The 12,039-nt window shown below is 38.3% G+C and overlaps 1 long non-coding RNA gene across 2 annotated transcripts in view; it reads right to left on the bottom strand.

Moving 5' to 3' along the window:
* LOC144975722 (uncharacterized) overlaps nt 1-12,039 on the bottom strand; it is a 195,885-nt gene that overhangs the window by 2,182 nt on the left and 181,664 nt on the right. For both annotated transcript variants that reach the window (XR_013645973.1, XR_013645972.1), the window contains 2 exons: nt 5,234-5,325; nt 2,656-2,679 (listed from right to left, as the gene is read on the bottom strand). This is a non-coding gene — a long non-coding RNA (uncharacterized LOC144975722). The remainder of the gene's footprint in view (nt 1-2,655; nt 2,680-5,233; nt 5,326-12,039) is intronic.

The raw sequence follows: 12,039 nt of genomic DNA, 5'->3' as shown, positions 1-12,039 counted from the left end.
CTCTGTGTGTGTGTGTGTGTGCGTGGGTCTCTCTCTCTCTGTGTGTGTGTGTGTGTGTGCGTGGGTCTCTCTCTCTCTCTCTACTCTCTCTCTCTCTGTGTGTGTGTGTGTGTGCGTGGGTGTCTCTCTCTCTCTCTCTCTATCTCTCTCTCTCTCTGTGTGTGTGTGTGGGTGGGTGTCTCTCTCTCTCTCTCTGTGTGTGTGTGTGTGTGTGTGTGTGTGCGTGGGTCTCTCTCTCTCTCTCTCTGTGTGTGTGTGTGTGTGTGTGCGTGGGTGTCTCTCTCTCTCTCTATCTCTCTCTCTCTCTTTCTCTCTCTCTCTCTGTGTGTGTGTGTGTGTGCGTGGGTGTCTCTCTCTCTCTCTCTATCTCTCTCTCTATCTCTCTCTCTCTATCTCTCTCTCTCTCTATCTCTCTGTGGGTCTCTCTTTCTCTGGGTCTCTCTCTCTCTCTCTCTCTCTCTCTCTCTCTCTCTCTCTCTCTCTCTCTCTCTCTTCTTCCCCTTTCCTCCCTATCTCTGACTCGCTCTCTCTCAGTATGTGTATGTTTGTGAATCTGTGTCTGGGTGTGTGTGTTTATGTATGTGTGTTTGCATATGCTGTGAGCATGTGTGAATGTGTTCACTTTATTTTCTGATAAAATTGCATCGCTTATCTCCGAGAGAGCAAATAAATATCTCCACAAAATATTTGATTTATTACGAAACCGTAATTCTCGAACATTTCAATATTTCCTCTCATCCATCCACTCATTTAACTCTTTGCCTGCCCGGTACGGATTTACTCTAACCTTGCATTGTTTCTTTGTTTTCACAGATTTAATGGGGCTTGCAACACTATAGATAGAATGCGCTTGGCCAAGGAGTTCACAACATTGCCATCCGGAAGTATAACGGACCAACACACAAACTCTGTGTAACCATGAACTTTTATAGTCTGGTTAATACAGTTTAGTGAGAACAACTCACAAACGCGGATGGCAAAAACAATAACAAAGGCCTGAGTGACGTCATCTGCATACTATCTATAGAAGGAACGAAATTGACGCCACTCAGCTCTTCTTACTGTTTTTACACTGCCATTTTAGTGATTAGTTCTCACTAAACTTATAATATCAATCAGACTAAAAACGTTCAATGTTACACTCACTTTTGTGTGTTGATACAATAGATACGGCTGGCGGATGTTGTGAGTATTTTGATTGACGTCGAGACTTTTCAGGCAAGCCTTTAGCATTTGATTTTAGTTGAATGAATGAGATGCAGTACATCGAAACAGTATATGTATGTATGTTTAATATACATATATAATATATATATATATATATATATATATATATATATATATATATATATATATATTATATATATAATATAAATTGTCACTTCATGTCGAATAAAGACGTGGACGAAAGCCACAGAAACGAACGTCTTGGCCATATAATGTGAATGACAATTTGTATTCTATATTAGCTCTAACCATCATTATCGAGCACTTTCGTACCTACGAGTACCCACCAACAATCATATATATATATATATATATATATATATATATATATATATATATATATATATATATATATTATTTTAATAATTACCAACAACACACAACAAACCAAACTCATGTGACACACAGTCCTGACGATGGCTGAAAAGGCCTGAAATATCGATGTAGACGGACTCCAGCATTGTGGTGAATATTAAAATAATTTATAATAATTCGCTCAATTGCTACATGTCGAGCACTTTTCGTACCATATTTGTATCCAACACGATTCAATATATATATATATATATATATATATATATATATATATATATATATATATATATATATATGAATAATATTATATAATATATATGTTATATACTATATTATATATAGATGTATGTGTTTGTTTGTGTATGCGTGGTGTGTGTGTGTTGGTTTGTGTGTGTGTGTGTGTCTGTTGGTTTGTGTGTGTGTGTGTGTGTGTGTGTTGGTTTGTGTGTGTGAATGTCAATCCCAATAAAAGAGGTATCAATGGACAACAAGTTCATTGACCTCCCGTCCACCGTTTATGGTCGATTTATTGTGCCAGGGACTTGGCGTTTCCGCTTTCTATTTATTCTATTTATCGCTAGTTCAATGCTTCATGGCCCTAGCACTCTCTTGGTTTCGCCAGCCTATTAAGGGAATGCGTTTATCAGGGATTATGTCCCTTAGTTATGTCCAACACAGTGACCACTATTAACCAGTGGATTAACTATTAACCAATCAAAACATGGAATTTGTGACGCATCTCACACGTGTTCGGACAAACATTGTTGTTTGTTTATAAACCTTCACCCACACACAAGCCAAACAAATGCACTCCCAAACGAATCCATATACCCCCCTCCCACATCCCCCACAACCCCCGCCTCACACACAAACAAACACACATACCTCCCCCCCCCCCCTTGGCTAAGATGCTCACAAGATTGCCATCCGGAAGCATAACGGACCAACACACAAAACTGTATAACCACGAACGTTTATAGTCTGGTCAATACAGTTAAGTGAAAGTTACTCATAAACACGAATGTCAAAAAAAAAAAATAAAAATAAAGACCTGAGTGACGTCATCTTCGTTCTATCTATACATAACACATGTACATGATAATAACTCATTACCTTGTGTCTTGCTCGTGGTGAAATCTGGAGAGAAAACAGAAAAAAAAAGATTGAACAGCATTCATTTTAAATGTCATTTTAGGATATGAAAACAGATATGAGGCGACAGGCACTGTATAAATGGAAATATAATTCTATCCATTATGGCCAGCTGGCGGAAGAAAAAATTCGTGACGTCATGCCTACGTTTCCAGTTCCAAACTCCTTGGAAGTGTGTCGGTAACCAGTCCATCGGAAAACTAATAATGAATAAGAAGTTACATATTGAATCAAAACTATTTCAGAAGCAGAATGTGTAGGCAGAGTCTAAGGATTACGGGACGTAAGAGAGCGAGGATGGATTATCTTTATTGACGACCAGCATTTATTTTTAAACTAGAAAATAAGATGCCATCACTCTGACACCAGAATGTCAATTACACGTGGTATGTATCCAGTCCTACGGAAGAGTGGTTTTACACTTCCAGTGAAATAGGAACCAGTTATTTGACACACTTTTCTTCCCCATTAGTAAAATATACTGATATGATTATATTATATGATATAGGGACAGCGTGGCTCAGCAGTACGGCCTTTGCTTCCTACCCGAAAGGTACCGAGTTCGACTACCTGCCTCGTTGTGTGGCCTTGAGCAAGTCACCTCACACTAGATCACTTTGCGTGCTGCACTGCGGCTGACGCCTGATTTATTCCATTCTTCCGTTGGAATGGACCCTAAATACAAATTTCCCCTTGTGGATGAATAAAGGGCATTTTATTATTACTATTTTATATAACGCATAGTTGACTCATTGCAAAAGGCTTTTTACTCACAATCTCTCACCGTTCCCAGGTGTAAAATGAGTACCTGGCCGTTAATAGCTCTGTCTCTGTCTGAAAAATAGTAATATCGCCTTTCAGGCATCATCATGACATGTCTCGTTCCACACGTTATGTGTTGCTGTTGAACAGGAAAACTTTGTATAGCGCTTTGAGCACGTTAGTGGAGATTGCGCTCAAGTTTTAATTGCGTCTTTTTGTTTTTGTTTTTTTCTGTTGATTTATTTTTGTTCTTTGTTTTCTCTTTTTTGTTTATATGTCGCCACACTTGACGACAACATCATGTGTATATTTCAACAACTGTGAAAAATGCCTGGGATCTGTGGGGCCGACTGTTCCCAGTAACAGGCCTGAACTGAGGGTAGCAATGGCCCAATAGCAACCGTTTCCGACAACATCCGGCGGTTAATAATTTCCAAGGGGAGATTACTACCCATACAAGCCATTTGCTTACACTGTCTATACATCGGCATTTGACTGAGAAAGGGAGAAAAACAATGAATAGGGAGATAATAGAATACGTTTTTCGTTTATTGTGTATCGAGTTATGGCCCTTTGCATAAATAAGTTTTCCCTGATAAAGTTTTATCACCAGCGTCATTGGCAATCAAAATGTATATATTATATATATATATATATATATATATATATATATATATATATATATATATATATATATATATATATATATTACTAGGTCATGTTTTATTGTTATATTTTTTGTAGTGTTTTATTTAATAAACCATAACGTTATTTAATTGTTGCCAATACCATATCGTTGACTTCCTTTTCCCTACGATATCATGTTATATAATTATGTCTTTTGTGGTATGGCTCTCGCCTTCCACCTTGAAGGTTCTCAGTTCAAGTCTCGTCTTGGACGGCGTAGAGTCGAGCCCTTATATAGATAGTATGCGCTTTGATAAGAAGCTCACAACATTGCAATCCGGAAGTATAACGGACCAACACACAAAACTATGTGTAATCATGAACTTTTATAGTCTGGTTAAAACAGTTTAGTGAGAATCACTCACAAACGCTGATGGCAAAATACAATAATAAAGGCTTGAGTGACGTCATCTTCGTTATATTTATAGGGACTTTGATTTATATATTCTCACCCCAAAGCCAGTATATAAAGAATCATTTTCCATTGATATCGTTGTCCCTGTCATATATATATATATATATATATATATATATATATATATATATATATATATATATATATATCGCCTATCTCGTCCTGCATGCTATAAGTGTGGCTGCTAGCTTTTGTAAAGAGACTTGAGCCCATCACTAAACACTGCGTTATATAATTATTAGACTATATCGTGTCCTACCATTGACTTAACTCACTCAATCCTAGAGATTTTGGCTACTTTTAAAAATTGGAAAAATTATTAAAAATGAGCATGTCCAAGGAGAGTTTTATTCAACTACCATTAACATGCACAAACTAAAAACGTTAGCTTTGATACTACGCCTAGAATTTGTCTCAGAAAAATGTAATAAATAGGCATGGGGTAAAAGTAACCCGGGTAAACTACGGATATAGTCGGTGTTGGGGTTGAGTGAGATAAAAACAATCAGTGCTAAAAGTGGAATAGAGGATTAAATTGGATTTAAACAGACAATGATATGGACGTTTCGGGTTTTCCCTTTCTCAACAAAACATGATGGATTGAACACTGAAAACGAATGAATGTCTGACGCAGAAATTCGTGTGTTATTTCTCTCGTGTGTTGTTTGAGCTTACCTGTGTGTAGAAGTAACACAGTGGTAATGGATAGGATGGTGGAAAGGGTGGACTCCATGCTGGTGGGGGACAAGCTTGACCTCGGTCAAAGTCTGGGAGGGTGACAGAAAAAATACATAGATGTTAGAAATGGACAGGATGGTGAATAGGGTGGTCTCCATGCTGGTGGGGGACAAGCTTGACCTCGGTCAAAGTCTGGGAGGGTGACAGAAAAAAATACATATTAGAAATGGGTGGGATGTATCCTGTTGGGGGACAAGCTTGACCTCGATCAAAGTCGGGGAAGGTGACAGACAAAAATACACGGATGTTAGAAATGGATAGATGGTGGATAGGGTGGGGTCCATGCTGGGGGGGACAAGCTTGACCTCGGTCAAAGTCTGGAGGGTGACAGAAAAAATACACGGATGTTAGAAATGGACAGGATGGTGGATAGGGTGGTCTCCATGCTGGTGAGGGACAAGCTTGACCTCGGTCAAAGTCTGGGAGGGTGACAGAAAAAAATACATAAAATGGTGGGATGTGTTGGAACAGACCATCAAATACAAAAATACACGGATGTTGAATGGAGATGGTGGATAGGTGTATCCTGTGTGGGAGGGACAAGCTTGACCCTCGGTCAAAGTCTGGGAGGTGACAGAAAAAATACATGATGTTAGAAATGGGTGGGGATCTGTTGGGGACAGCTTGACCTCGTCAAAGTCTGGGAGTGGAAGGAAAATATAGAGGGGGGTGACGTCAAATCTGAGAGGTGACAGTGTTAAAAAACGGATGTTAAAATGGATAGGAGGGTTGAGGTGTGGATCCATGCTTATGGGAAAGTTGACCTCGGTCAAGTCTGGGAGGTGACAGATTTTAAATGAATGTTAGAAATGGATATGATGGTTGGTACGCGTTGAAACTCCGCAAATGGGAGGGGACACGATTTAACTAAAGTGTTATTAAATGAGTGATGAACGGTCAGTGTTAAACCTGTGGTGGACAAGTTGACTGGTCATTGGAAGTACATTGAATAAAAACGAGGAATGGAAGAATGGTGATTGAGATCAAATGGATAGGTAGAGTAGGACGGAGTTTATTAAATGAGACGAGTGTTAATGTGATGAATGATATGATGATCAGATGAATGATGATGATGTGAATGACGATGAGATGTGATTGATGATGATGATGATGATGATGATGATATGATGATGATATGTTGATGATAATAATGATGATGATGATGAGAATGATGATGATGTAGAGATGATGATGATGATGATGATAGATGATGACGATGATGGATGAGATGAGATGATGATGATGATGATGATGATGATGGTGATGATGATGATGATGATGATGATGATGTTGATGATAATAATGATGATGATGATGATGATGGATGATGATGATGATGGATGATGATGATGATGATGATTGATGATGATGGATGATGATGATGTTGATGATTAATAATGATGATGATCATGATAGTGAGACTTTCGATAGATGACGATGATATGAATGATGATGATGATGATGATGAAAATGATGATGATGATGAATGATGATGATGATGTTATGAAATAGGATGATAGATGGTGAATACACCCGTAGACTCGCCCTTTTCATTTTGTTTAATATAATAGAGGGCTGCAAATCTTATGATATCTCCGTTACATATAATAAATGATGATAATAAACGGCAATAATGAATGGCTCGTATTGGAGTCTAAGAATAGAAACTTCACAACGAATCAGTAATCAATAAGACAAAAACTAGTTTCAGTCCCACTTATATTTGACAATAAACCTCGAGTCTTATTTATTCTGTTTTATAAGTATTATCTATCCCTTTTACTCCATCTCTGTGTCCCTCTCTCTCTCTCTCTCTCTCTCTCTCTCTCTCTCTCTCTCTCTCTCTCTCTCTCTCTCTCTCTCTCTCTCTCTCTCTACCTCTCTTTCTCACATGTCTGTATTGACAACTGATAATGCCATAACGTTTTATCCCCTGTGTACATAACGCAAACAATCTGGGATATCAGAAATCCACACAACACACAACACACAACACACACACACACACACACACACATATATATATATATATTATATATATATATATATATATATATATATATATATACATATAAATATGTGTGTGTGTGTGTGGTGTGTGTGTGTGTGTGTGTGTGTTTGACCCACAGCCACAAAACGGAACCATGTCTGATTGATTTAATTGGTAATCCTTGAATTCATTGACGTTATGCGATTAGGTGAAATAATCACAACATCCGTCAGCCGGATATAACATAACGTACCACCACACAAAACTATGTGTAACCTTGAACGTTTATCGTCGGATTGCTAGAATTTAGTGAGAACTACTCATCTAAATCGCAGGGGTGTCGTGGCTCAGCGGCACGGTCTTTGCTTCGTACCCGAAAGGTACCGAGTTCAATCACCCGCCGCTGCGTTGTGTGGCATTGAGCAAGTCACCTCGCCCTAGCTCACTTTGCGGCGCTGCTCTGCGGCTGACGCCTGGATTATTCCAGTCTTCCCTTGGAATAGACACTAAAGACAAATTTCCCCTTGGGGACGAATAAAGGGAAATATTATTTTATTAATTTCTATTTATTTATTTAATAAAGGTAGCAAATAGCTGATGACGTCAACTCCGTGTGTCAAAAATACAGAAATTGAGTTATGTTTATATTGTCATCATTATTAGCATCATTATCCTTTTTGTTTTTATCACCATAGTTGGTGTCGTTGCTATCGTTATTATCATCACCATCATCCTTATTATTATTATTATTATTATTATTATTATTATTATTATTATTATTATTATTATTATTATTATTATTATAATCCTTATCGTCAATATTTTATTCGTGCAGATGATAAAAATTTTGCAATATCATTACATTGGAATCTTTCACATGGAGATTCTCCTTACCCGTCCCCCTCCCATTCTCACCCTTCCCCTCACCTCCCCCTACCCCTCTCCCTCTCCGTCCCTCTCCCCCTCCCCTCTACCTTCCCTCCCCACCTCTACCCTTCCCCTACCCCATTTATCTCCACTCCCCCCCCCCCCCCCCCCCCCCCCCCCCCCTTCCTCCCCAAACCATCCACGACCAAATCATCGTGCCAAAAATCAAGATGGCCGTCGATGAACAAGAGCGAGAACTGTGGTTAAAATCGATGGATTTCCTTTGTCACCAAAATGGCGGGATGGCATTTCTACTACTCTAGGCCCGTCACGCTTCAATGAATTCTGGAATGGCTCAAATATTTCAACATTTCGTTGACAAGACAAAACAAAAGGAAACGTAGAAACATCAAGGAACAAAAACAAAAACAAAAACAAAAAGAAGAAAAAGAGAAATTCGTTATTGACGTGGAGTTGTAAATTCCAATGCAAGGTGACGATCGACAAAAGAAAGTGAAATCTGACTTGTATTTAGTATTTAGTCCCTCAAGTCGTAGCCTTCGTGGAGGTCGAGCTTTTTAAAATAAATTTCAGACAGCTTCTCTCTCTCTCTCTCTCTCTCTCTCTCTCTCTTCTCTCTCTCTCTCTCTCTCTCTTCTCTTTCTTCTTCTCTTCTTTCTTTCTCTTTCTCTCTCTCTCCCCCTCTCTTTCTTCTCTCTCTCTCTCTCTCTCTCTTTCTCTTCTCTTTCTTTCTTCCTCTCTCTCTCTCTCTTTCTTTCTCTCTCTCTCTCTCTCTCTCTTTCTTCTCTCTCTCTTCTCTCTCTCTCTCTTTCTTCTCTCTCTCTCTCTCTTTCTTTCTCTTCTCTCTCTTCTCTTCTCTCTTTCTTCTCTCTCTCCTCTTCTCTCTCTTCTCTCTCTCTCTCTCTCTCTTCTCTCTTCTCTCTCTCTCTCTCTTCTCTTCTTTCTCTTCCTCTCTCTCTTCTCTCTCTCTCTCCTCTCATCTCATACACTCGTCCTATTTTCCCTGCAGTGTTTCGTTACTCGGCCAATGAAAACATAAATCGTTATAAAAAAGTGATCGACGGAGAGAATATTATATATATATATATATATATATATATAATATATATATATATATATATATATTATATATATATATAATAATATATATATATATATATATATACACACACACATATATATATATATATATATACATATCAATACAAAAAATAATATCAATAAAAATGGATTTATAAGAGCTTAATTTTTTTTAAAGAACAAAATACCAAACAAGGAACGTTTCGTGTTCAAAACCATTGTTCAGTCATTAACAAAAACCCAAACGCTTTCATTGGGTTTTTGTTAATGACTGAACATTGGTTTGGAACCCGAAACGTTCCAGGTTTGGTATTTTTTAAAGCTCTTATAAATCAATTTTCATTCATTAGTTTTAACAGTCCACAGCTTCCAGAAGCTTCGAATCATTTTGACCAGCATACAATAGCCGATAGACGGAGTGGGTAACATATTAATATGAAACAATGTGTTGTGAAATGTGTTTCTGTCTTTGTAGAACAAAGAGTTAGAATTCGGTCGACTCACTTCCTATATCGCTCACAGCTGAACGCATCGCTGAACTAATACAATTATAAGATGCGAACGATCAAGTTTATTAGGCACGGACCGGGCCCCAGGGGGGATTAAAACCCGCCCAATTCCGACGGTCTAAATCCCACGGTATATTCTCCTCAAGTCCGATAACTCCCCCTTTCCCGTCAATTTGGATGAATGAATAGACATGTCAACGTGAATTTTACTCACAAACCTTGTCAGATCTCCTCCACAAACCAATAATGTCCTGAAATTGATGAGATTTCTATCATATTTTTTGTCCAAATAAAACAAGAGAATATTGTGACGCTTTTCTGGTCAAGTGGTATCCGACGTCTACTTATATACAGGTCTGGTAACACAAGCACATTGCTGAAGGCTTACTCTTGTAATGGAAATTCTCTCAAACCAACGTATTCTTAAATAACCTACATTTTCATGGGCTAATTTTTGTAATGGAAATACAGTACTATCAAAACCAACGTCCACTTGTTAACAGGTCCGATAACACACATTGTCGTGGGCTTATTGTTTAAACTGAAATGCTCTCAAGCCAACGTATATTAAAATTAAATTGAAAAAAAAGATAATTCCCGTTATTCATCCCATGTGTCTCTAGGGCTGTACGGTCTTTGGTTCGATAGTAGTGTAACCTTGAACGTCTATAATCTGATTGATAGAATATAGTCAGAAGTGATCACTAAAGTAGCTGTCTAAAAACAATAACAAAGAACTGAATGACGTCAGCTTCGTTCCGTATATAGTCGGTTACTCATTCACATCTAAGTCGAGTGAAGTAATGAATGTAATGTGCCTTATCCAAGGACAAAACATCAGGAACAGTTTTTTTTTCTTTCCATAATCACTGTCCCCCACCTGACCACTGGCCACGCTTAAATTTGCTTCGGGTTTGAGACAAGTCGAGACAGCACATTACTGAACCACAGAGGTCAGGGCTGTCGTACTCTGGAAAATCCCATATTTAAAAATTTGGCCAGAAAACTCGTCCTTCAAATATCGATCGATTCAAGTGACCCTCATCTTGGCAAAAACTCTCAAACCTGGGATTCCTCGAAGACTTCGCGAAGTCCCAGGTTTGAGAATTTTTGCCAAGATGAGGGTAACTTAAATCGATCGATCTTTGAAGGACGAGTTTTCTGTCCAAATTTTTAAATATGGGTTTTTCCAGAGTACGACATGGGGAGCCTTCAAATCGTAAATCGGTTACTTCATGTTTTATGGCCAAAATGGTTGAAGTTGTCTTGGCATTTTATGCCAACTTTGTGGCGAGGTTATCAAAGATGGCATTCTCTAAAACGCATTTTTCTCTTATTAGCAAAAACAACTAAAAAAAATCGTTCAAATTTTTACCTATTTTAACTCTTAAATGAAGTCTTAGGTTTAAGAAATGATGACAAGTTCAGGTCGTCTTTATCTGTAAATTGTTCAAGATAAAAAATTCTTTTCTGTCCAAAAATGGAAAATAGAAAAAAAAAAGTGTTTAGTACGTTGACGTCAAAATGGCCGCCGGCTGGTTTATGCGTCACATCTCACATGAGACTAGGGCCGGCAAAGCAAGCGACCATGGCTGCTACAGGCGGGAAATTGATAGACAAGGGAGGTAACCAATAGAATTATGTCCAATCTGATTACCGTTCTTGCCGCAAACAGCAAAGGGAGGCAACAAGACGTCAGGATAACGGATGGAAACTTCGAGAACTTTTTTTTTTGCTCGTTTTTGTTTTTGTTTGATATTATGGATTATCAATAATAATACAATGAAGTTCTTCAGAACAACAAGTCTCGTGGGCTTAAAGTTTGCTTGTACTTTGTATTTGTTCGGTTTTGCTTTTTTGTTAGGGTTAGCAGACATTAAAAATTATTTGTAACCCTTTAGGAAGGACGCCAATCTATTGCAGTGCATTTTTCACCAGATCTTATATTACACTGATAATGATGCTTTGCGTTGAGCGGCTATGTGGTCTAGTGGTATGACACCGCTTTCGGATCGGAAGGTCCTGGTTTCGAGCCTCGCGCTCGGCGCATAGTTGAGTCCTTGGAAAAGGCTCTTTACGCACATTATCTCACCGTACTCAGGTGTAAAATGAGTACCTGGCCGTTAACAGCGTTGTCTTTGTCCGAAAAATTGTAATATCGCCTAACAGGTGTTATGTCCCGTCCTACATGTTAAATGTTGCTGTTGACCAGGGACACCTTGTAAAGCGCTTTGAGCACATTTAGTGGATATTGCGCTATATAAAAGCTCAATTTA

Source organism: Berghia stephanieae, chromosome 6, assembly GCF_034508935.2.
Source record: "Berghia stephanieae isolate SIO BIC M18660-M18661 chromosome 6, UCSD_Bste_1.3, whole genome shotgun sequence".
Classification (NCBI taxonomy): Eukaryota; Metazoa; Mollusca; class Gastropoda; order Nudibranchia; family Aeolidiidae; genus Berghia; species Berghia stephanieae.
This window is presented reverse-complemented; position numbering and strand designations above follow the sequence as displayed.